This window comes from Trachypithecus francoisi, unplaced genomic scaffold, assembly GCF_009764315.1.
Source record: "Trachypithecus francoisi isolate TF-2019V2 unplaced genomic scaffold, Tfra_2.0 Lachesis_group16, whole genome shotgun sequence".
In the NCBI taxonomy this organism is placed as follows: domain Eukaryota; kingdom Metazoa; phylum Chordata; class Mammalia; order Primates; family Cercopithecidae; genus Trachypithecus; species Trachypithecus francoisi.
This window is the reverse complement of record NW_022681461.1, coordinates 31,273,529-31,300,045: the sequence shown is the minus strand read 5'-3', so window position 1 is coordinate 31,300,045 and position 26,517 is coordinate 31,273,529. Positions and strand designations below refer to the sequence as shown.

General features: G+C 39.6%; 1 long non-coding RNA gene across 1 annotated transcript; it reads left to right on the top strand.

Moving 5' to 3' along the window:
- Window positions 1-241: 241 nt before the first annotated feature.
- LOC117099328 lies at window positions 242-19,102 on the top strand. The gene is made up of 3 exons (XR_004443766.1): window positions 242-476; window positions 18,288-18,378; window positions 19,014-19,102. It is a non-coding gene; the product is annotated as an uncharacterized LOC117099328 (long non-coding RNA).
- Window positions 19,103-26,517: the final 7,415 nt, after the last annotated feature.

Here is a 26,517-nt window from a genome sequence, read left to right as displayed (position 1 = left end):
CATTTTTCTCTGAGTTTTAGGCTACCTGGGATTTAAAAATTGCTAAAAATCTAAGCCAGCCTCCAAGATGGGTCCCGATGAGCCCTTTTTCCTAGTATTCACGCCCTCGTGTAGTCTCCTCCCATATTGTACCAGAGTTGGTCTGGATGATGAATAACATACAGCAGAAGTGATTGGACTTGCAAGGCCAGGTCATAAAGGGCTTAATGGATGCTATCTTTTTCTCTCTTGGACCACTCACTCAGGGGGAAGCCAGCTGCCATGTCATGAAAACATTCAAGCAGCCTTCTAGAGAAGTCCACTTGGCAAGGAACAGAGGTCTCCTGGCAAAATCAGAAAGGAAATGAGAGTCCCTGCAAACAGTCATGTGAATGAGCCCTCTTGGGAGTGGGTTGTCCAGCCCCAGTCAATCCTTCAGATGATACAGATCCAGCCATAAAAACTCTGAGCTTCAACTATCAGCTAATCCACTCCAGGTACCTGACCCACAGGAACTGTGAAATGATAAATGTCTGATATTTCAAGCTGCTTAATTTTGGGGGTAATTTGTTATACAGCAATGGATAACTAATACAGGTCCCAAAACCAAATGAAAAGAGCTGTGCGGGAGTAAGATATACAAATTGGAGTTTGTACCAATTCCTGGACCAGGAATTGGTAAAGCTGGCTTAGTCTCTGCTCTGGTTCAGCTGGAGGATAACTGTCTAACTACAGGAAAAGTTTGTCCTGTGATCATGATAGTCCCTCGTGAGGTGTTTTTGCCTCATATATACTTGTATTGCTAGCTGTATCACATCACTTGACCTGAAAGAGGGCCTTGATGAATTCTGGTTGAATGACTGACTGAAGAAATAATGAACACCTCTGTTTCTTCACTTAGAAAAAGGTGAAGGCCTATTGTTGTTCCATAACTTTCTTCCAAATTTGATCAAATTAAGTTAGGGGATATATGATAAGAGGTGCTGGAGCATTTTGATCTAGCAGACAAGACTGCTCGGAGACGCCATCATCCTCATGGATGACTTATGGAATGGTAGACTACCAGGATCTCACTCCTCAATAACAGGGAACACATTAAAGACGCTTTGGAAAAATTAGCTAATGAAATATCATGCAGCCATTTGAAACAATGTTGTAGAACTATATTTTGTGACTTGAGATGTTTATAATATTTTGATCAGAACAGAGTCTGCCACATTAAGTAGGATCTTACTAAATATTTGAATACGTCAATGAATGGAGGTTTAGAAGAGTATAAGCTATTTTTCATATAAAAATATTAATATATTCAAAGAGAAAACCACACTTGGTATAATATTTTTCATGTCAATACTCTGGTTGTGGAAGCTCTTAGGGTGGCAGTGGCATACGGAGCTGAGGTCTCGAATGGTATGTCTGGGTAAAAATTGATAATAAGTAGTTTTTTCTAAATAATCTAGATTATTTTTCTAAAGAACTGTATTATTTTTTGTTTGGCTGAACAATGAAATAATGGGCACAAGCAAACATAAGGCTGAGTTGAATTGCATTCCATAATAAAAGAGATGGCCTTGTATGGCAAAGGAGGAAATAGTTAAAATACATTTGAGCTACTTTTAATGTCCCCTTTGTGAGGGATTATACATAGGAAAAAATCCCAGTCTGAGGAGTCAGATCCTTGCATTCCAGACTGTCTGCAGTCATTAATTAATGGAGTAATGCTATTAAGATTAATCTCTCTGGGCCTCAGTTTCCTCATTTGTAGAATGGGAGCATGCAAGTTTGGAGATTATTTGAAGTGAATCTTGATATTTGTGGAACAGACCAATAGAATGATTGATGAGCAAAAAATATACAGTGGATACAATTGTTAAATTTTAGAGTTTTAGGGAGAGGATAGGGTAGATTATCTCTGCTAATTTTTGTGTATGTACATGCAAAGATGGTGAGCATTCACTTGGAGTCTCCAATTCAAGCAATTCTCCATTTTAGAAGGAGACTACAGAGTTGCTTGTATACTTTCTGAGCAAGAAGAAGAAATCTTTTTTATTTCTATCATCATTCTTGAGAAAAATGTCAGCATTTTAGGATTGTCATAGCTTCCTGATATGTCATAGAAAAAGAGGGAAGATTACAAAGAAGCAACTTAGCACTTATTTTGTTGTCTCTTCCAAACTAACGCTTCTCACATTAAAAAAGGTAGTTTCAGAAGATATAAGTAAAATCTACTTTAAAAAATGTACATACTCCATCTAATAACACTTGCATTTTCTAGACACACCTACAAGAAATATAGTCTCATTTTTTATATTATCTCTTGACCAATCACTTTATTACCCAGGTCGACCATTTCTTGATCTGAATGTTTTGGTTGCTGGTAATTCCCAAATCAAATGGATCCATAAAAATAATAATTTGAGATAATTAAAGATATTAAAAGCATTCAGTGCTGACTTTTAAGATGATTTTAAAAGTTTCACAAATATTTTTTTAAATTACATCATCCTTGAACAGGGAATTTACCTGTTTTGCTCAGTGTTAACCTGTTAACCCAACAAATACTTATGAATGAGCAAATGAATGAATGGCAACTTTGATAAGAACAATGCTAATTCAGATTTAGAATGTTTTATATGTATATAAATATATTAATATAATGTTTGTAATTACATATTATATACTGTATTTATTTTTACACATTATTTTGTTTATATATTATATAAATTCTATATTGTATAATCAATTTAACAATGAGCAAAATAGGTGTATAAATTATATGTTGTATTCAGCAAAAGAGGTGTGTAAATTATATATTGTGTACACAATAAAATTATATACATAATATATAATTTATACACCTCTTTGTGTATATAATTGTATATAAATTATATATACAATTTGTGTATATAATTGTATATAAATTATATACACAATATATAATTTATACACCTGTTTTGCTCACTGTTAAATATGCAATATATTTTATATAAATTATATACACAATATATATAATTTGCATACACAAATTATATACTGTGTATATAATTTATATAAAATATATTGCATATTTAACAAAGCTTTCCTAGTATGCTTGCCAAAAGCTCACTTATAGTGCCTTTTAGTGCACATTCACGCATTACACGCATTATCACACACCCCTTCAGCAATCCTTCATATGCTCCTGGCTTCATCTGTTTCCAATTCCAGATGTCTCTGAGATGACCAGCTTTGTGGGTTCCAAGCAACTTTACACACGTGCTACCTGGAAGCCTCTTGGTCCCAGCCCCAGTGCTTCTCAGTTGACATTGAGGTGTGGACCCCTGCAGTACCGTGCTTGTCACCTAGGCACATATAACTGGAATAGTAGAGGAGTTACATGCCTGTCTTTATTTGTTCAAGCTGCTGTAACAAAATACCATAGACTGGGTGTCTTATAAAGAACAGAAAATTTGTAAACTAGTTCAACCATTATGGAAAACAGTATGGCGATTCCTCGAGGATCTAGAACTAGATGTACCATATGACCCAGCCATCCCACTACTGGGTATATACCCAAAGGATTATAAAGTATTCTACTACAAAGACACATGCACACGTATGTTTATTGCGGCACTATTCACAATAGCAAAGACTTGGAATCAACCCAAATGTCCATCTGTGACAGACTGGATTAAGAAAATGTGGCACATATACACCATGGAATACTATGCAGCCATAAAAAAGGATGAGTTTGCGTCCTTTGTAGGGACATGGATGCAGCTGGAAACCATCGTTCTTAGCGAACTATCACAAGAAGAGAAAACCAAACACTGCATGTTCTCCCTCATAGGTGGGAACTGAACAATGAGATCACTTGGACTCGGGAAGGGGAACATCACACACTGGGGCCTATCATGGGGAGGGGGGAGGGGGGAAGGATTGCATTGGGGAGTTATACATGATATAAATGATGAATTGATGGGTGCTGACGAGTTGATGGGTGTAGCACACCAACATGGCACAAGTATACATATGTAACAAACCTGCACGTTATACACATGTACCCTAGAACTTAAAGTATAATAAAAAAAAAAAAAAAAAAGAAAGAACAGAATTATTTTCTCACAGTTCTGGAGTCTGGGAAGTCCAAGATCAAGGTGCTGATAGGTCTGGCTTCTGGTAAGAACCTGCTTTCTGGTTCATAGATGGTGCCTTCCAGCTAAGTCTCCACATGGTGGAAGGGGAAAGACAGGTCTCTGAGGCCTTTTTTATAAGACACAAATCCCTTATGAACCCTTATAACCTAATCGCCTCCCAAAGTCTCCACCTCCTTAAAAGCATTACATTAGGGATTAGGTTTTAACATATGAATCTGGGGGAAAACACAAACATTCAGACCACAGCAACACTATGGGGGCGAGTTTTGATTTGTGAGTGATGGCAAGTGGTGGATATTTCCCCTTCTTTCCCTCCAGTAAGGTGGATGCTGCTGAGATGTTTATTCCATCTCCCAGAGGATGCTCCAGTGAGGTTGTGCCCTCAGACATACTTAGAGGTGACCAGCCCAGCTCAATATTGGCTCAAAGTGGTTCTGCCTCCTTCCCTGCTCCACTCCCCATGCCCCTCACCCTGACTCCTGGGCGTGGATTTCCCAGTACATTATCGGTCCAAGCCTTTGCCTCAGGATCTACTTTCTGGAAAAGTCAGGCTGAGGCAACCCCTAATGTTTGATTTCGGGTGCAGGTTCTACATCTAGTTTTTCTTTTTCACTCCCATATGTCCACAACTTAACCACCACTTTATTCCTTCTTGAAAGGAAGCAACTGTTCTAGAAATAATGAAATAATCAACCTATGGCAGGGTAATATTCTGGGATGTTAATTTGTGTGTGTGTGTGTGTGTGTGTGTGTGTGTGTGTTTTTCTCACCATCAACCCAAACCTGCACACACAATTTTCTACCAAAAGTAGAAGTTACTTTTCTCTCATTTATTTTCAAAAGTCAAAATGTTTTGAAGAGTTTCTAAGCACTTTTAGGGCAGTCAGAAAAGAGAGGAAGTCTTTGAGAACACTTGGCAGAGGAGAGGGCAAACTTTGCTGAGATACTAAAGAGAGAGGGCAGAGGTCAGGCTAAGAAACAACTGTGGGAGTAACATGAGAGGAGTGTGGGACTCATGCCCGCTTTGTGGCCAACCTCAGAGCAAAGTATGATGTGCTTTGGAAGGCTGGTCCCAGGCACTGGGGTGCCAGCCTCAGTAAAGACTCCAAGACATCATGTATGTATGGCAACTGAGAACAAATGCTTCAAGGGAATAAATGCTGGTACAGTGGGCAGTCTGGTGGTACCTAGCATGGACCCATATCAGGAAGAATCTTCCTGATGCCTTGGCCTTAGGTAATACCCCAAGAACTTATCCCAATCCTGGGGTCCAATATTGGCTGCACTAATTGCTTGCCACACTGTATGGATTCAAGAAAACGAAGAAATGGACATTCCTCACACATCCTGTTTTTGTGGACTGGGATTCACATCTGTAAAAAAAACCTTTTTTTTTTTTTTCTTTTTCTGTAGTTGATTAAATTTTTCTGTGGTCCAGCTGCCCCAGATCTATACAAAGACACCCCCATGGCCTTGCTTAGACTGTTTCTTCTCGCTTTCCCTAAGGAGGTGGGGGCATTTAGGGAGCTGTTATTCAGCTCATCACCACAGCCTCAAAGAACGCTACTTGAGCTGCTGAACTGTTTGTATTCTGATTGTAAGGATTAAAGGTCAGTAAAGGCATGAAAAGAATTAGCCAAAGCTAGTGACAACCTGGTGAGGCAATAGCATTGTTGGACTTAATGTTATGTTACTGCCACCGACTGCTGCAGGTGAGTCTACAGAAGCCATCCTGTTGAAGGTCATTCTGGTCAGAAGAACTGGCATTTGGATGATTTTGTTTATAATGAATTATTTCTCAGAAAATGACTTTATGCCACTACTTGCTATTATTTTGATGAACAAAAGCCTGGAATGATAAAGGGCAGTATGTATGGCGTAGTGTGTGCACATGTGCATGCATTCTGGCTCGTCATAAACAAAAGCCGGTTATTTCTCAAGGGACACAGGGTATCCTAAGTGCACTGCTGAAAGGGGCTTATATTTCTAAAGATAGTGAGTCACATGACGAAATGATGAAACTGAATTTGCTGGCTTTTCAGGCTCTAGTTGTTTATCAGGAAACCTAAGAAAGTGCATTGCTACAGCTTGTGTTAAAATTCCAAATGATAAAGGCAATTGGCAAAAGCAACTTGGACACCCACTCCTTCTCTTTGGCAGGGGTAACCTTTCTTTGACAAAAATATTATTGCTCTTGAAACCTATGGGTGGAAAGTCATTGCTGACCATTGACTCTGGAGGGGAGGAATCTGAAGATGCTAATTAACTTTTAACATGCATCTATATTGCACCAGGCACTATGTCAGGAATTTTGCATATGCTACATTACTTCATCTTTATTACAACTCAGAGAGAGGGCATATTCATATCTCTCTGGGTAGATGAAGGAACAAAGGCTACAAACTTACCCAGCTGGTAAGTCAGTACTGTATCAGTCAGCTATTTCTACATAACTAGCAGTTACAAAATCACAGTGGCATAAACAATAAACGTTTTATTTCTTAGTTGTCTGTGAGGGGTTTGGGGTGGCTTTGTTCCATGTATCTCATTCTGAATCCCAGGCTGGATATGTGTGCTACCAAAACTACTTATTCTCATGGGAATGGCAGAAACGGAAGCAGGTAAACCCAATCACACAAGCACATTGCAAACCTCTGCTTGCATCATGGCCACTAAAATCTCGTTGGACAAAGCAAGTCATGTGGCCAAGGCTGAGGGAGCAGGGAAGTACATGCCTCCTATCACTGGGCTGTGACAAAGGAATGAGTATCTGATACTTTTGTGGGAAAGAGAAGACTTGGAACCAGTAATTCAATTACTGTAGTGAATGCCAGAGATTGTATTCTAACATAGGTGTGCCTCAAATTCTCAAGCCCAAGTTCTTTTGGCCATGCCAAGTATGGTGAGGAAGCACTTCAGTCCAATGTAACTTATGATGGTACAGCAGGAGAATGAAGTGTGAGGGTGTGGGAGGCATTGAAAGACTGTGCAGTGCGCCAGGACTCAGTCTTAAAAATTCTCCTCTCCTTCCCTCTACTCCCCTTCCTCACCTCCTCTCTCCTCCTCTTTCCTCCCCTCCCTTCCCTTCTCTCCTCCTCTCACTTTCCTGGTGATTTCATCTATTCCCATGGCTTTAAAAAGCCATCGGTGTGTGGATGGCTCTCATTGTTTATATCTCCATCCTGGGACTGCTTCCCTGCACTTCTCATATACTCAGCATCTCCACTCAGATGTCCAATAGGCATCCCCAACTTAAGACAGCCAACACTGAACTCCTAATCATCTTCCCCCAAATCTGCTTCCCTCACCAAGATGCTTTATCTCATCTCAATCAATGACAACTGTGTCCTTTCATTTGCTCAGACTGAAATCCTTGACTCCAGTCTTCTTCTCATAACCTATATCTGGCCCGCCAGCAAATGCTGTCAGCCCTATCTTAATAATATTTCCAGAATCTAAACACTTCACAACATCTTCACCACTATTACTTTGGCCCAAGTTCCCATCATTTGGTGTCTAGAATGTGTTAATAGCCTCTTAATTAGACTTCCTGCATCTGTTTGTTCCTGTTTTCAATAGCAACAGCAAATACCTATTTCAATGGCAAATACCTATTTTCAGTAGCAATCAGAGTAGTCTTTGAAAATGTGAGTCAGATCTTGTTATTCTTCTTTTCAAAGTTTCCCTGGCCTCACAGCTCACTGACAGGATAGGACACAGTTTTTATCATGGCCTGGAGATTGCTACCCACTTCTCTCTAGCCTCATCGACCATTGGGCTCTCCCTCCTTCTCTCCTTTCCAGGCACATTGGCCTCCAGGCTATCTTCTAACATACAGGTTTGCTCCCACCCAAGGCCTTGATGAAAGTTCCTCTCAATGCTTAGAAAACTCTTCCCTCAAATATCTAAGTGGCTTTACTTAAATGTTCCTTCTTAGTGAGGCCTTCTCTATTTACTATCCCAACACCCATCCTCCCCAAAATCCTAGCACTCCCTATTTCCTGTCTCTTCTTTACTGTTTTCTTAGCACTTACCACCCTCAACTGCATATTTTATCTTTACTAATTGTCTCTCTTCTAGAACGGAAGCTCAATGAAGGCAGGACCTTTTGCCTGTTTGATGTACTGCTGAATCCCTTATACTTAGAATAATGCCCAGCACATAATAGGTGCTCTGCAAAACTCACTGAATGGATCCTTGATTGTGATGGTGGCAGAATTGATGATCACTCCACCAGTGTTGAGCACTGGGGGTTGTTAATTAAATGGACTTCAAAGCAGGGAGATATTTCTAGAGTTTAGCCAATTGAGGTATGCATGCTGTGTGCTGTTGGTTAAAGGGAAATGCCGTAGACGCTGTAGTGCGTTGTTCAAATTCCCCTTCAGGATCAAGGCACTCATTTCTCTAGCTGCCAGCAGGCTTGGATGCTAACGGCTGATGGCTGAGTCCTTTTCAAGGAATTTCCCCTGTTCAAGGGACCTAAATTACTCAAGTTGATACCTTCTCCCTCGGGGCACCAGCATTTGATAATCAGCTCATTAGGGGTATAAGGGCCTGGGCTTTGTGCCACAATAGAGACAAGACTGAAGGGTCACTTCAGCTTCAGAGCTCCTTATGGAGTCCACAGTGCAATTCCACTTCTCCCTCTGCACTGTCCTACTTCAATTACTCCCCAGTAAACCTAATTCAAAACTCCATCTCAGAGTACGGTTTCAGGGAACCCAACTCAAGACAGGCAGTGATTTCCTTATGTTTTCAGTTAGTCATTCAGGCAATGTTCATTAAATATTTACTATTTGCCTGGCATTGAGAAAGGATCTAGGGATGCAATGGTGAATATAGTAGACCCTGGCCTGTGTCTGCTTATTGTCTGGTAGTTGAATAACTTGGGAAAATGCAATTATAGGGTTATATAAGGATATGAAGGGGGGTAGTCTTGGGATGCAGGTATTACCCATTACTGCAAATAGTAAAGTCAGATTGAAGCAGAGAATGTACAGGCATGAGGAGGAGTATGATATGTGGCTGGAGAGATAGGTAGGAGTCTACTCAAAAATGAACTTGTGAGTCATAATCGGAGGACAAGGGGAAATCTCAAAAGTGATGAGATATTTCAAATAAGACATAATCAGATTGTTTTTTCAGAAATTATCTTTGTGATAGTCACTGTACAGTTTAGATCAGTAAGATCTACTGATAACAAAATTCTTATGGGTTCTAGGTTATGCCCCCACAAAGCCATCTGTCAGATTGTTTTTTCATTGTACAAACACTCCATTTTCCCTTTTAGCGCATTCTTTTTCTTTCAGTCTAGGACTTAGGTCCTTGTTGATCTGATTGTATTTTCCTTTAAGCTAATATTATGGAGAAATCTGTCTGGATCATGTGACCAGAGAAGGAGCTGGGGGTTGTGTCTTATTAGTGAGAGAGGTGGAAGAAAGCAGTAATTACACTGTATGATTTGTGTCAGTTCATCTCCCAGAATTTCTGGGATCTTAATCCACATTTTATGTATCAGCCACTTAATACTATTACTGTATTGTAGTAATTTGGGTGTGTGCTCTATTGCCCTAATTCAATTCTAGGTTGTTTGAGGGCAAGACTTGTGTCCTATATGTCTCTTACTTCACTATGCATTGTGCGAAATCAAGTCTTGAATTTTGGTTGATAGAATGAACGAGTGTATCCCGCTGGTGGCGATGGGAAGGAGACACTTGGAAAGTATTAATATGAATAGCAAAGCAAGCAACAAACAATAGCCAACGGCACTCTTAACACTGGTTTTCTGTTTACAATTCATCCAGAAAGTCTGTGATAGGATATCGAATGGTACATATTAATTGTAGCTTTCTTACTTCTGCTTTCTGTCATAGGTGGGGATTTTTTAGATAGTTGAAGAGAAAGAGTGAAGTAATTTTTGGGAAATGGCAAGCAATAGCAGTAATGAGTGAAACTTTGGGGAGAAAAATAACTGAAGAAGATCATTGGGATTTTTTTGTATCATAAAATGTAATATGCTTCTTTGGTGCCTCAGAGATTTTAGTAAATATTTAAATTACTTGTCAATGCTCATATGAATGTCAGTTTTTATTGTTTGTAGGATACTCATGCTGAGATGGCATTAGAAAGGCTCCATTTTAGTTACGTGTAATACTAGGAAACCGAGATTTCAATGAGGCTGTTTAGAGAGTCCTCTTTAGTTGCAGCGAGCTGAGATCGCATCATTGGTCTCCAGCCTGGTGACAAGAGCAAAATTCTGTTTAAAAAAAAAAAAAAAAGCCTGGCATGGTGGCTCATGCCTGTAATCCCAGCACTTTGGGAGGCTGAGGCAGGCAGATCATCTGAGGTCAGGAGTTCAAGACCAGCCTGACCAACCTGGAGAAACCCCGTCTCTACTAAAAAATACAAAATTAGCTGGGCATGGCGGTGCACGTCTGTAATCCCAGCTACTCAGGAGGCTGAGGCAGGAGAATCGCCTGAACCCAGGAGGTAGAGGTTACAGTGAGCCAAGATCGCACCATTGCACCCCAGCCTGGACAACAAGAGTGAAACTCCATCTCAAAAAATAAAAATAAAAATAAAAAAATAAAGTCCTTATTAACACAAAGAATGTCCACAGACTTGTCTTGGGGAATTGTCTGCCATGTGCACAAACTTCCTGAGTCTTGTAGATAAAACATCAGTGACAAAAGAGGGCACCAAAAGTGGTTACTTGAATCCTCTGGGAAACGTGCCTGATCTGATCTCCAACACATCCAGTGAGCCAGAACATTTCTGTCTCCCTTGACTTCCTTTTCCTTCTCCCATCCTTTTGTAGATTCAGCCCCACTCCAGGTTCTAGGAGAAACTACAGTCTTGGACTTCTACCCAATATGCTGGACCATTGAGTCATTTGGGCCACTTATTTGCCTCAGACCTTTCATCTTAATTCTTAAGATAAAATTTCTGCCTTGTCCCAAGATTCTCCCTATGCCCCGATCTACACTTGGGAACTCTGCCTTGTTCTCTGTGCCTGAGATCCATCTTGGCAACCTGTCAGGGCACTCTCCTTGTTTATTTTGCCTGGCTTTTATCCACCTCTGGAGTTTTGTCTTGACCCTAGACTAATGCTTTGGTCCCTCAGTTCCCACCTGGCCAGTGTCCCTAATGTGGGTCTCTAATTCTGAAGAGAGCCTGCTCCAGGATTGTCCGCCACTGAGGTGGAGTGTACAAGGGCTTTGGAGGAAAGCAGTCTTGCATTCAAATCCAGGAACGACTGTTCACTACTCCTGTGACCTTGGGCAAGATTCTTAGCCTCTCACCACTACAGTTTCTTTATCAGAAAAAAATGGGACTATCAGTATCACATCTAAGAGTTGTGCTGATAAAATGAAATAACTAGTAAAGCATTTAAGGGCTCAATAGCGCCACCAGCGCTGCTGCTGATTTAATTTTCGGCCCACCTCTGTGCACAGTTCTGTTCCCAGTATTACTGAGAATCACCTGGACCATCTGTTCTAGGCCTTGGCCCTTCCAAGACCCTCATGTTCCATTGAGGTTCTCAAGGTTATGCCTTAAACAGGTTAAAATATGACAAATAGAATGTATGTTCATGGAAATCCCGGGTTTGTGTGCTTAGGACTGAGCATTGTTTCAGAGAGAAAAAGGACAGATAACTCTTTCCCTGCTATTTTTGATATTTTTTAGTCCTTTCGGTTTGTATTTGTGTTTAGTTCTTCCCCAAGTGGTGTCTCTAACTTACTTTCACAAGTAGTCAAATATACAGTCAAATATTTACCGCATATCAACCAAGCCAGACGCAAAGGGGGTTACCAGGGCTTATAAGTACTAACACCCAGCATCTATTATATAGCAGCCATTATCTCCTTCACATCCTGTAAATAATCAAATTCTCACAAAGCCCAGTGAGACAAATATTATCCCCATTTTATTGACGAGTAAATTACAAGTTTCATCAGAAACAGAATGAAATTTTAGTACATATAGGTTAGCTGAGACATCTAACCAAAGAGGTACAACAGTAACTAAGTCTTGCCCTGTTAATTAATTGGATCAGTCTTGTTTTGTCAAAATATATTTGCAGAAGAAAATATCTAAGCAGGATCAGAGATGGTGTTTCCTAAGCCCTTCAAGTTAAGGATACAGAATCCACACCAAGAGAGGTTATATGACCAGTTGATTGACATGGTAATAGGGAAGGAAGATTGAAAATTGGGCATCTTGCTCTTAGATTGAGATTTTAGAAAGAGAATAGAGAAGGCCTATCATGTGAAAACACCAAGTTAAAGTAAAATTCTTTTCCAGAATTATATATTCATAGTTTTTCCATTCTGTCCCTGGGTCTGCTTTTGTTTGTGTCCATTTCTATTTTTACTCCTGACCAAGTGCTATTATGCCTCTCCTGCTGTGTGAGGGGCTGGGCAGAATGAGAGAAAGACATGTGGCCTGTTAGGAGTCCACATTGCTGCTCTTTGCCCTCAGAAAACTATCTTAGGAGGTTTTGGGGCTTTTCCCCATTGCCACTGTTATTACTAAAGCTTTTCTAGCAAGTTTCTATCATTCTGAAGTTTCTGTTTTCAGATCTCACAATTAGAATCATAGTTTGGCTTTCAGAAGGCAGGGAGGATGGAGGTGGGAGGCAAGTACAGAGAGTGCAGCGGAAGCAAGAATCTGCAAGCTCACTGGGGCCCAAAGCATGCTGGCTCACTCAGCTGACCATGATCCTATCCATCCAGCCACCAACTGGCCAGCATAGAAGACCAATGGGGACTGCCCAGCAACCACAAAGTTCCCAAAGTTCACCCTCAGCCTCCTGCCCTTCCCTTATCATAACAGGAAAGAGTCTTGACAAATTGTCAGAAATTATTTCTCACTCAAATGCTCACTTTCCCAGGTATTTACATCTTATAAGACTTTCATTCTTGCTTGTGGAAAGGGAGATTTTGTTCAAAGTGGCTAGATGCTAGTCATTAGCTGGGAGCATGGCTTTAGTGTTAAGGAGTCTCAGAGAGAAAGCTCTGGAAGTTGTTAGACCTGGAGAGAGACTGGATTTTGTGTATTTGGAGAGTTAGCTCTTCCTCACAGCTTCCCTTCTGTTAGGGGCTGCATTACATTCCTGTACCCATTCAGATGTTGAAGTCCTAACCTCCAGTATCTTATAGAAGGTAAGTATATTTGGAGATGAGGTCTTCAAGGAGATGATTAAGTTAAAATGAGGGCTTTGAGGTGGGCCCCAATCATATATGACTGGCATCCATACGAAATGAGGAAATTTGGACCTAGAGAGAGACACACACACCAGACATGTGTGTGCATAGCAGAAGACCATGTGAGGACACAGTGAGAAGACAGCCATCTGCAAGTCAGGGACAGGAGCCTCAGAGAAAACCAAATCTGCTGACATCTTGATCTCAGATATTTCGCCTCCAGAATTGTGAGAGAATAAGTTTCTGTTGTTTAAGCCACCTCATCTGTGGTGTTTTGTCGTGGAAGCCTTGGAAACAAACACACCTTCCCTTCTGCTGCCAGAGTCTCAGAAACAAAGATATCGGGTCCATCTTCATGTATTGTCTCTCCTGTTGGATTTCCCATTCCTTCACGGAAAAATTCTGATTGTCTAAACTTTTTGCAGTTCCTTTAGGTCCTTGCTGCACCCGAGACAGCAGAGGAAGAAGCTAAGAGAAGGCAACATCTTTTTTTTTTTTTTTTTTTTTTTGAGACAGGGTCTTGCTCTGTTGCCCAGGCTGAAGAGCAGTGGTGCAATCTCCACTCATTGCAACCTCCACCTCCAGGGTTCAAGCGATTCTCCCACCTCAGCCTTCCAAGTAGCTGGGACTATACAGGCACACCCCACCACACCTGGCTAATTTTTGTATTTTTTGGTAGAGATGGGGTTTTACCATGTGGGCCAGGCTGGTCTGGAACTCCTGACCTCAAGTGATCTGCCCCCCTCAGCCTCCCAAAGTGCTGGGATTATAGGCATGAGCCACCACACCTGGCCAAGAAAGCAGTATCTGGAAGGTCTCCTGGAGGTAGCAGGGAGTGCAGTACCACAGCACTCTCAGGATTGGTTAGCTTCTGAAGAGAATATTCTGGGCCTTGATGTTTTCAAGTGTCAATATCCCTAAGTGTTTATGTGTGAGAGAAGGACATGGATTATCCTGGAATTATACATAGTATAGAAGAACAGAGAACTCTGATGCTAATTACAGAATAAAAAAGTGAGACGAGAGAAAAACCCCAAACTTGGGTTGACTGCGTATAAGAAATACTAATTACAATCATTTCTGTGAACTGCTTACCATTGATAGCTAATTATCATGCAACATAATAACAATTATGTATATCATTAAATATGTATCAGATTAGTTTTATTTGATTGCAATCATAAACTCCAGAAACATACAATGTCAGGCCTAGAAGAGGACCTTGGGGATCAACGTCTAGGTCTTTCCTTTCATGTTTGCAGACACTGAGGCTAGTCTGTGGCAGATGTTTTTGGCAATGCTGGGATGGGAACATGTTTGTGGGATTCCAACTACACTCCCCATGGGAAACCAGCATGAGGTTAGAGCCAAAAATCAACAAGCGCTGCATCCTTCCTGACTGTTCTGTTGAAGTGGTACCTGGCCCTGTGGCAGTTCCTTCACATCACCTAGCAGTGATTGAACTTATCTTGTGTATTTGTTTGTCCTGTTTTCAGGCTGTAGTATTAGAGTAGTTGCTCAATAAATAGTTCTCAGACGGAATCAATGAATGAGTGATTCCTCAAGGGAAAGACTCTGATAGAAGGATCACATTTGAGATGTGTTGACCTGCCCTAAAGGCCAGTGGTGAGGTCTCTCTGACACCACAGTTTTCTTTCTTTCTGTTTTCCTTATTTGATCATAAGAATCATCTGAGACACTTTAAAAATATATAAATTCCCAGGCCATTCCCCTGGCAGTTCAGCTGTGGTCAACCTGGGTAGGGTTCCAGGAATTTTTTTTTTTTTAAACACTCCAGGAATTTGTTATGTTCAATATATTTAGAAAACACTGATGACTACAGTTATATCATATTAAGGGCATGTCAATCAACTCAAAACCTAAAATAAATAGAGAAAACCTTAATTCGAGCATTTCCTGGAAGAAAGTGTCATGTTCAGACACCACTGGATTGTTTAAAGATTCCATTGGTGTTGATATGACGGGTGGCATCTGAGGGAAATGAGCATGATGCATACTTTTAGCAAATTATGCCATGCTAGGCAGAGCACTAGGTGCCAGGGGGGCAGTGGCATGGGACACTTGAAATCCCTGCACATAAGAGAGCCCACTGCCCAGCAGAGAGACACAGGACACAGACAATTCTTCCCAGTCACTTATTAAGTTATAATTTACACAGAATAAAATTCACCCTTTTAAATAAGTGTACAGTTCTGTGAGCTTTAAAAACACAGTTTTATCCCCTTCAAAAGTTCTCTGTGTCCCTTTGTAGTCAAGTTCCAGGGTGACCAGCTGTCCCAATTTGTCTAGGACTGAGGGGTTTCCGGGATGGAGACATTCTGAGCTAAAAGTGGGACAGTTCCAAGCAAATGAAGATGATTTGTTCATCCTATTAAGTCAGCCTCTCCCTCTACTTCCAGTCCTTGAAACTGTTCATCTGTTTTTGGTCCCTATAGTTTTACCTTTCCAGTATGGAATGGTACAATATGTAGTCTTTCGAGTTTGACCTCTTTCGCATAGAATAACGAATCAGATAATTTTTTCATGGTGTTGTATATATAAGTAATTTGTTCCTTTTTATTGCTGAGTAGTTTTCTACCACATGGATGTATTACAGTTGTTTATCCATTCCCCAGACAATTTTAACTGAGTGTAAAATCTGTGTTAGGGTTTGAGTGACCTCTCCCATGGGAATGGGGTGTGTTGCCCCTGTTACCCACCTGTGTCTTGTAGGACTACTCTCTGTGGTCCTGTGAAAATAATGAGCCTTGTCCGCATGAACTTCCACTACCATCTTTCCATCCCTCAACTTAACATGTGAGTGCAAGACAAAGGAGGAGGGTGGTGAGCAGAGATCGGAGGTGACACAGCTGTTGGCAGTGCTATTACTCTGAAGGATTCTAAATTACTGCATACACCTATGCAGGATTCATTTTACGCTGCAAATATAGCCCTGAAATAGAGCATGAGCATCAGAGAGAGGAAGTCAGTTGCCACCTTGCAGGATCACAGCAAGTGAAAGAGGAGGAGAAGAAAATGCCCATCTGAGGCATTAGAGAAATGCCTCCTCTCATTAAAATGTGCCTAGGTAAAGCAGATCAGACCCAGGTCTATAAAACATCGAGGGAAAGTACTCCTCACCATCAACTAAATACAACTCATTTCGTTTCCTTGAGAAGGTAGGAGCTGAAGTCACTTCCAGTTAATGAAAAACTTAAGGTGGACAAAATAAAATAATCTCACCTTGACTCAGGAGGGTATCTTTAAACAGTAACAGCAAATTCAACTCTTTCCCCCTTTCTTTGCCTTTTCCAAGAATAGACTGCAAAACCCAGCCATGTTTGAAAAGAATATGCATCTGCAGCTCTCTCTGCAGTCTATAAAGCTCCTGACATTTTCTCCAGGTCAGGGACACTGCATGCAAATACCTGTCTATCTATTCACATTCTGCCACTCAGGCAGTGAGGCAAAAAATCTGGACTCAATCCCTGCCTTGGGATAATTGCTTAGCAAACAGGATGCACATAATCCATTTTCATTATTAATACTCCAGTTAGGAGCCAGGCTCTATGTTTGGTTTCTCATAATGAGAGCTGCCTTACAATGGAGGTGATGCAATCTACCATTCAGCTCACAGCATCGTGAGGAGGCAAAGAAACCCCTCCTGTGGCAGATTTAGATTCCAAGCATTTCTGCTCTCCATAAAGCAGTAGGCTAGATGGGCCCACTATTGAAGAGCAGGACGTGCTGATTTTCCTGCCTGGGTGATTTTGTAAAAATGGCTTGCCTTCTCATTTGCTTATTGTATATTATATGTTCTTAATCTGGGTCCGATAGCTCCGTCGAAGGCATCTGCCCCATACGATCGCACACCCAGGGAGGGAAACTGCTGGCATGAAGTAGAACAGAGTTTGAAAGTGATTGTCAAGCAGGGCTAATTCAGATGTAACCAGCACAACCCTCGTGGCTGGCTCAACCACGCAGCAGAAACCTGGTTAGTTTTTAAAGGTTATATATTTTTTAAATGCTTGAACTAGAGATGTTTCCTGAAGAGAGTTAAAGGATTTCTTGGTGAAATCTGTTCTCCTTCTCCTGCAACATTCATTCCATCTCAGTGGAAGGTGGTTTGCTATTAAAAGAAAAGATAATCCATTATCACTATGAGTCTTGAACTGCCAGGGGGAAGCTTGTAGCTTACTGGGAGGAAAGGCTGATAACTTGCATTTAAAGAAAAAAAAAAATCAATTGCCAGTTGGTGTCTTGCCATCACTCAGAAATGCAGCATAAATTTGTCCACAGTCAGAGGGATGGGGTCCCTTGGAGAATTTGCAGTGGGATTTGAAGGCTTCCTATTTACCTCTAGTTGATTAGTTAGAGCCCAGTTTGGATCTGCAGTGACTGAGATGGTTATTTTTATCAAGCTCTTTGGTGACAGGTGTCCGTATTACCAGAAACAAATTGGCACTAATTGGGCACTCCCGTTGGCATCTTGGCAGCAGAGAGCAACCACGGCTTGATTTAGGGAAACTGCACATTTACAGGCAGGGGACACCTGTGCTGGACATACCCAATCTGTTTTGTTGCTGCTGTTTGTTTTTGTTTGTTTCAAGAATTTGAGATATGTTAATTTTAAGTGTGGCAGTTTACACTAGCATTCTCTCCCACCCCATCACACAAACACATATCCATGAGAGAATTCTTCAAAACAGCATGCTGATCAAAGGCCTGCCAATCTGTTTATCTGGGATCATCAGTGAGAGGCGTTGGCCAGTGACCCCACAAGGATCAAGACATAAGTTCTCAGGGTCAAGGTCATTGTATTTTTTGTTCACCAGTGTATCTGGCATCCACTCTGGCACGTTGCAGATGCTGAATAATTGTAAAATGAAGACATATTTGTTTAATAGATGAACGCTCCCTCTTTCTCTTTTTTTTTTCTCTCTCTCTCAATGTCTTACAACTGCAGATGAATGGCAATTCTTTCCAGTTGAATCCTAGATATTTGAAGTCGTACTGAACCCTAGCAAGGGTCTGAAGAAACTACCATCGGTGTTCAGGTGAGAAACATTAGGGGCTTGGTGAGATAAGTGATGGAGCCGACAGTAGGATCTGTTTTCTGAGCCCTGGTGGTTGTCATGTCAATGTTTCTTCTGAGAAAGAGATTTCAGAACACAGAACATGGCTGTGAATGAATAGCACAATGGCCCATGAATAGAGAAACCTGATTTCTATATTGGGATTCTCTCCTGATTATGCGGCCTCAAGAAAATCACTTAACATTATTGTGTTTCTGTGGTTTATGGTCTATTTGGGGAGATAGACAAGTAACTAGGCAATCACAATAAAGAATGCTATATTTGAATAATAAGGGAACAACTTGGAAGACACAAGCCAAATGTACTAGCACAATATGGGGGCAGATTACTTTTCAGCTCTAAATAATTAGTACGTTGAACTAGAACATGTAAGGCTCACGAGAGATGGCCCTTGATTTATGAAGTCTCAAGGGCCCATGTGGCGATTTCAGAAGTGACTCGCCCAGCATACTGTAATGATCCACCAGGGGGGAGTAGAGGTCAATTTGTTCTGTACCAGAGGAGGTGAAGTGATTTGTGTTTTGTAATTAAGGGGAGGAAGGAGAGAGGAAGCAAGACTTAGACCAATGCAAATTCAAGGTGTCCTATTCTTACAGCATCTTCCATAGCAGAGGCATCTATGTAGAATGACTCAAGTTTTGAGCTCTCATTGTGAACCTGAAGCAACTCCTTGCAGTTTCACACCGTTGTGGTAATTTTCCAGAAATAGAAGTCTAGGGAGAAAGGATGATACAGGATGGCTTCTTGGCTATAGAAAAATTAAATATCCATTTATCCATAGCAACCATAAATAGATGGTTTTCTTTAGCTATTCAGAAACTGGACCATTCAGACTTTTGCTACAGCAAGTGTCCCAACTGATGCAGGTGGTTTCAGTTATCTTTTTCTAATGCAGATGCTTATAAACTTTCAAAAAATGGACAGAATGAAAAAAGATATAGTTTAATCAGACAAATGTATAATAATTTCTATTTTTATTTTATTTTTATTTTTTGAGACAGAGTCTCACTCTGTCGCCCAGGCTGGAGTCCAGTGGTGCAATCTTGGCTAACTTTTGCCTCCAGGGTTCAAACAATTCTCCTGCCTCAGCCTCTTGAATGAGTAGCTGGGGTTATAGGCATGTGCCACTATGCCCGGCTAATTTTTTGTATTTTTAGTAGAAACAGGCTTTTACCATGTTGGCCAGGCTGGTCTTGACCTCCTGACCTCAGATGACGCGCCCGCCCCAGCCTCCCAAAGTACTGGGATTATAAGTTTCAGTCACCGTGCCCAGCCTAATAATTGCTTCATAGTGGTCTTTTTTAAAAAAAAATTGACATCATAATTACACATATTTATGGCATACTGAGTGATATTTCAATACATATGTATAATGATCAAATCAGAAAAATTAGCATATGCATCACCTCAAACATCATTTTTTTTGTGTGTTGGGAACATTCAAAATCCTTTATTCTAGCTGTATGAAAATATACAATAAATCGTTGTTAACTCTAGTTACCCTACAGTACTATAGAGCACTAGAACTTATTCCTCCTATCTAGCTGCAATTTTGGATTCATTAACCAACAACTTCTTATTCTCTTCTCCTCCCTCCCCTTTCCAGCCCCTAATAATCACAATTATACTCTCTACTTCTATGAGCTCAACTTTTTTAGCTCCCACATATGAGTGAGAAAATGTAGTACTTATCTTTCTGTGCCTGATTTACTACACTTAACATAACGTCCTACAGACTCATTCATGTTGCCACAAATGACAGGATTTTATTCTTTTTTATGGCTGAATAGTATTCCACTGTGTGTACAGACCACGTTTTACTTAACCCTTCATCTGTTTTTGGACACCTAGGTTGATTCCATAGCTTGGCTACTGTGAATAGTGCTTCAATAAATATGAAGGGGGACAGATAGCTCTTTGATATGTCGATTTCCTTTTCTTTGGCTAAGTACATAGTAGTGGGATTGCTGGATCATATGGTAGTTCTATCTTTAGTTTTTTTCGGAAACCTCTGTACTATTGACCTTAATAGCTGTACTAATTTGCATTCCCATCAACAGTGTGTAAGAGCTCTCCTTTCTCTGCATCCTTGCCAGAATTCGTTATTATTATTATTTTTTGTCTTTTTAAATGATAGCCATTCTAACTGGGAAGGTATCTCATTGAGAAGGTAACTCATTGTGGTTTTGATTCATATTTCCCTGATTACTGATGTTGAGCATTTTTTATATACTTTTTGGCCATTTGAGAGACATTTTCATCTGAGAAATGTTTATTCAGATCTTTGCCCATTTTAAATCAGATTATTTTTCTTGCTGTTAAATTGAGTTCCTTTAATATTCTGGATATTAATCCCTCATCAGAGTAATAGCTTGCAAATATTTTCTCCCATTTTACAGGTTGTCTCTCAGTCTGTTAATTGTTTCCTTTGTTGTGCTTAAGATTTTTTAGTCTGATATAATCCCATTTGTCTATTTTTGCTTTTTTGCCTGTGTTTTTGAAGTTGTACCTATAAAATCTTTGCCCAGAACCAATGTCATGAAGTATTTCTCCCTTGTTTTCTTCTAGTAGTTTTATTGTTTTAAGCCTTACATTTAAGTCTTTAATCCATTTTTAGTTAACTTCTGTTATGGTGATAAATAAGAGTATAGTCTCATTCTTCTGCATGTGGATATCCAGTTTTCTCAGCACCACTTATTGAAAAGTCTGCCATTCCCCAGTGTATGTTCATGGTGCCTTTATCAAAAATCAGTTGGCTGTAAAGGCATAAATTTCTTTCTGGCTTCTCTATTCTGTTCCATCTATCTATGTGTCTGTTTTCATGCCAGTACCATGTGTTTTGGTTATTTTAGCTTTGTAGAATATTTTGAAATCTAGTAGTATAATATTTCCAACTGCTTCTTTATGCTCAGGATTGGCTATTTGGAGTCTCTTGTTGTTCAATATGAATTTCAGGATTGTTTTCCCTATTTCTGTGAAGAACGTCATTGGTATTTTGAAAGAGATCACATTAAATCTGTAGACTACTTTGAGCAGTATGGTCATTTTATAATATCAATTCTTCCAATTAATGAACATGGGATTTTTCTTGTAGTTATTGCTTTCTTTGTTCCATTTTCAGCTAGTTTGTTATTGGTGTATAAAAATGCTACTAATTTTTGTATTTTGAAATTTTACTCTAAGAGTGTTTTGGTGAGGTCTTTAGGTTTTTCTATATATAAGATTATGTCACTGCAAAGAGGTACAGTTTGACCTCCTCTTTTCCAATGTGAATGCCCTTTCTTTCTCTTAATTTCTCTGGCTAGGACATCCAGTACTATGTTGAATATGAGTGGTATAAGTGGACATTCTTGTCTTGTTCCAGTTCTTAGAGGAAAACTTTCTTTTTCTCATTCAGTATGACATTAGCCGTTTTATATGGTCTTTATTTTGTTGAGGTATGTTTTTTCTACCTAAGTTTTTGAGAGTTTTTATCATGAGGAAATGTATAATTTTATCAAATGCCTTTTCTGCATATATTGAGATGATCATGTTTTTTGTCCTTCATTCTCTTGATGTGACGTATCACATTTATTGATTTATGTATGTTGAACCATCATTGCATCCCTGGGATAAATCCCACTTGATCATGTGAATAATCTTTTTTTATGCTTCTTTAAAAAAATTTTTTTTTATTATACGTTAAGTTCTAGGGCACATGTGCACAACGTGCAGGTTTTGTTACATATGTATACATGTATCACATTGGTGCACTGCACCCATTAACTCATCATTTACATTAGGTATATCTCCTAATGCTATCCCTCCTCCCTCCCCAAACCTCATGACAGGCCCCAGTGTGTGATGTTCCCCTTCCTGTGTCCAAGTGTTCTCATTGTTCAATTCCCAGCTATGAGTGAGAATATGTGCTGTTTGGTTTTCTGTTCTTGCAATAGTTTGCTGAGAATGATGGGTTTCCAGCTGCATCCGTGACCCTACAAAGGACATGAACTCATCCTTTTTTACAGCTGCATAATATTCCACGGTGTATATGTTCCACATTTTCTTAATCCAGTCTGTCATTAATGGACATTTGGGCTGGTTCCAAGTCTCTGCTATTGTGAATAGTGCTGCAATAAACATACGTGTGCATGTGTCTTTACAGCAGCAAGATTTCTAATCCTTTGGGTATATCCCCAGTAATGAGATGGCTGGGTCAAATGGTATTTCTAGTTCTATATCCTTGAGGAATCGCCACACTATCTTTCACAATGGTGGAACTAGTTTACAGTCCCACCAACAGGGTAAAAGTTTCCTATTTCTCCACATCCTCTCCAGCACCTGTTGTTTCCTGACTTTTTAATGATTGCCATTCTAAATGGTGTGAGATGGTATCTCCTTGTGGTTTTGATTTGCATTTCTCTTATGGCCAGTGATGATGAGCATTTTTTCATGTGTCTGTTGGCTGTATAAATGTCTTCTTTTGAGAAGTGTCTGTTCATATCCTTCACCTACTTTTTGATGGGGTTGCTTTTTCTTGTAAATTTGTTTGAGTTCTTTGTAGGTTCTGGATATTAGCCCTTTGTCAGATGAGTAGATTGCAACACTTTTCTCCCATTCTGTAGGTTGCCTGTTCACTCTGATGGTAGTTTCTTTTGCTGTGCAGAAGCTCTTTAATTAGATCCCATTTGTCAATTTCGGCTTTCGTTGCCATTGCTTTTGGTGTTTTAGACATGAAGTTCTTCCCCATGCCTATGTCCTGAATGGTATTGCCTAGGTTTTCTTCTAGGGTTTTTATGGTTTTAGGTCTAACATTTAAGTCTTTAATCCATCTTGAATTAATTTTCATATAAGGTGTAAGGAAGGGATTCAGTTGCAGCTTTCTACATATGGCTAGCCAGTTTTCCCAGCACCATTTATTAAATAGGCAATCCTTTCCCCATTTCTTAGTTTTGTCAGGTTTGTCAAAGATCACATGGTTGTAGATGTGGAATATTATTTCTGAGGGCTCTGTTCTGTTCCATTGGTCTATATCTCTGTTTTGGTACCAGTACCATGCTGTTTTGGTTACTGTAGCTTTGTAGTATAGTTTGAAGTCAGGCAGCATGATGCTTCCAGCTTTGTTCTTTAGGCTTAGGATTGTCTTGGCAATGCGGGCTCTTTTATGGTTCCATATGGACCTTAAAGTAGTTTTTTTCCAATTCTGTGAAGAAAGTCATTGGTAGTTTAATGGGGATGGCATTGAATCTATAAATAACCTTGGGCAGTATGGCCATTTTCATGATAACAATTTTTCCTATCCATGAGCATGGAATGTTCTTCCATTAGTTTGTGTCCTTTTTTATTTCGTTGAGCAGTGGTTTGTAGTTCTCCTTGAAGAGGTCCTTCACATCCCTTGTAAGTTGGATTCCTAGGTATTTTATTCTCTTTGAAGCAATTGAGAATGGGAATTCACTCATGATTTGATTCTGTGTTTATCTGTTATTGGTGTATAAGAATGCTTGTGATTTTTGCACATTGATTTTGTATCCTGAGTCTTTGTTGAATTTGCTTATCGGCTTAAAGAGATTTTGGGCTGAGATGATGGGGTTTTCTAAAGATACAATCATGTCATCTGCAAACACAGACAATTTGACTTCCTCTTTTCCTGATTGAATACCTTTTATTTCTTTCTCCTGACTGATTGCCCTGGCCAGCACTTCCAACACTATGTTGAATAGGAATGGTGAGAGAGGGCATCCCTGTCTTGTGCCAGTTTTCAAAGGTGATGCTTCCAGTTTTAACCCATTCAGTATGATACTGACTGTGGGTTTGTCATAAATAGCTCTTATTATATTGAGATACATCCCATCAATACCTAATTTATTGAGAGTTTTTAGCATAAAGGGCTGTTGACTTTTGTCAAAGGCCTTTTCTGCATCTATTGAGATAATCATGAGGTTTTTGTCTTTGGTTCTGTTTATATGCTGGCTTACGTTTATTGATTTGCATATGTTGAACCAGCCTTGCATCCCAGGGATGAAGCCCACTTGATCATGGTGGATAAGCTTTTTGATGTGCTGCTGGATTCGGCTTGCTAGTATTTTATTGAGGATTTTTGCATCGATGTTCATCAGGGATATTGGTTTAAAATTCTTTTTTTTGTTGTGTCTCTGCCAGGCTTTGGTATCAGGATGATGCTGTCCTCGTAAAATGAGTTAGGGAGGATTCCCTCTTTTTCTATTGATTGGAATAGTTTCAGAAGGAATGGTACCAGCTCCACCTTGTACCTCTGGTAGAATTTGGCTGTGAATCCATCTGGTCCTGGACTTTTTTTGGTTGGTAGGCTATTAATTATTGCCTCAATTTCTGAGTCTGTTATTGGTCTATTCAGGGCTTCAACTTCTTCCTGGTTTAGTCTTGGGAGGGTGTATATGTCCAGGAATTTATCCATTTCTTCTAGATTTTCTAGTTTATTTGCGTAGAGGTGTTTATAGTATTCTCTGATGGTAGTTTGTATTTCTGTGGGGTCGGTGGTGACATCCCCTTTATCACTTTTTATTGTGTCTATTTGATTCTTCTCTCTTTTCTTCTTAATTAGTCTTGCTAGTGGTCTATTTTGTTGATCTTTTCAAAAAACCAGCTCCTGGATTCATTGGTTTTTTGAAGGGTTTTTTTGTGTGTCTCTATCTCCTTCAGTTCTGCTCTGATCTTAGCTATTTCTTGCCTTCTGCTAGCTTTTGAATGTGTTTCCTCTTGCTTCTCTAGTTCTTTTAATTGTGATGTTAGAGTGTCAATTTTAGATCTTTCCTCCTTTCTCTTGTGGGCATTTAGTGCTACAAATTTCCCTCTACACACTGCTTTAAATGTGTCCCAGAGATTCTGGTATGTTGTGTGTTTGTTCTCTTTTAAGTGTCCTGTTAGATTTAGTTTGCTTGTATTTTGCTTTGAATTTTTTCATCTATGTTCATTAGCGTTTTCTTTTTTTGTTGTTGCTGTGTCCTTGTCTGGTTTTGGTATCAGGATTATGCTTGCCTCAGGGGATAAGTTAGGAGAAATTACCCGTCAACTTTATTAGGACTGTTTGAGAAGAATTGGTGTTAGTTTTTATTTTAATTTCCCATACTACATGGATGTAAATGTTAGTTTTTCTTTAAATGTTTGGTAGCATTTAGCAGTGAAGCTATCCAGTCCTGGGCTTTTCTTTTTTGGGAGACTTTTTATTACTGATTCAGTCTTGTTACTCATGATTGGTCTGTTTCCCTTTTCTATTTCTTCTGGGTTCAGTGTTGGTGGGTTATAGGTGTTCAGGAATTTATCAATTTCCTCTAAGCTTTTCAATTTGTTGGCGTATTGCCTCTAATGATTCTTTACCTCTCTGTGATATCAGTTGTGAGGTCTCCTTTTTTCTTTCTGATTTTATTTAGATATCCTTCTTTTTTTCTTATTCTAGTTAATGGTTTATTGATTTTATTTATCTTTCGAAAAATAACTTTTCATTTTATTCATCTTTTGCATATTTTTTCAGTCCCTATTTTGTTTGCTTTTGCTCTAATCTTTATTATTTTTTTTTCTTCTACTAATTTTGGGTTTGGTTTGTTCTTGCTTTACTAGTTTCTTGAGATGTATTGTTAGGTTTATTTTAAAGCTGTCTAGTTTTTGATGTAGGCATTTATTTCTATAAAATTCTGTTAGTACTGCTTTTGCTGTATCGCATAGATTTTGCTATGCTGTAATTTTACTTTTAGTTGATTCAAGAAATCATTTTCTTTCTTAATTTATTTAATCGACCCACTGGCTGTTGAAGAGCATGTTATTTAATTTTTATGTACAGTTTCCAAAGTTACTCTTGTTATTGACTTCTAGTTTTATTCCATTTTGGTCTGAAAAGATACTTGATACTGCTTTGATTTTTTTTAACGGTCATACTCATAGCAGTATTTATTACGGTGAAAGCATACAAAGCAAAATCAGCAAAGGGAAAAGTGCATGATGGGGTGAAGTCCCAAGAAAACAGGTACAGACTTCTAAGAGTCCTCTCTCTGTGGAGTCACACAGGGTGTACTTATTTTTTTGCAGCAACAAACTGTAACACATGTGAAATTCTGTGTTACAGGAGAAGATAATTAGTGACTCAAAACC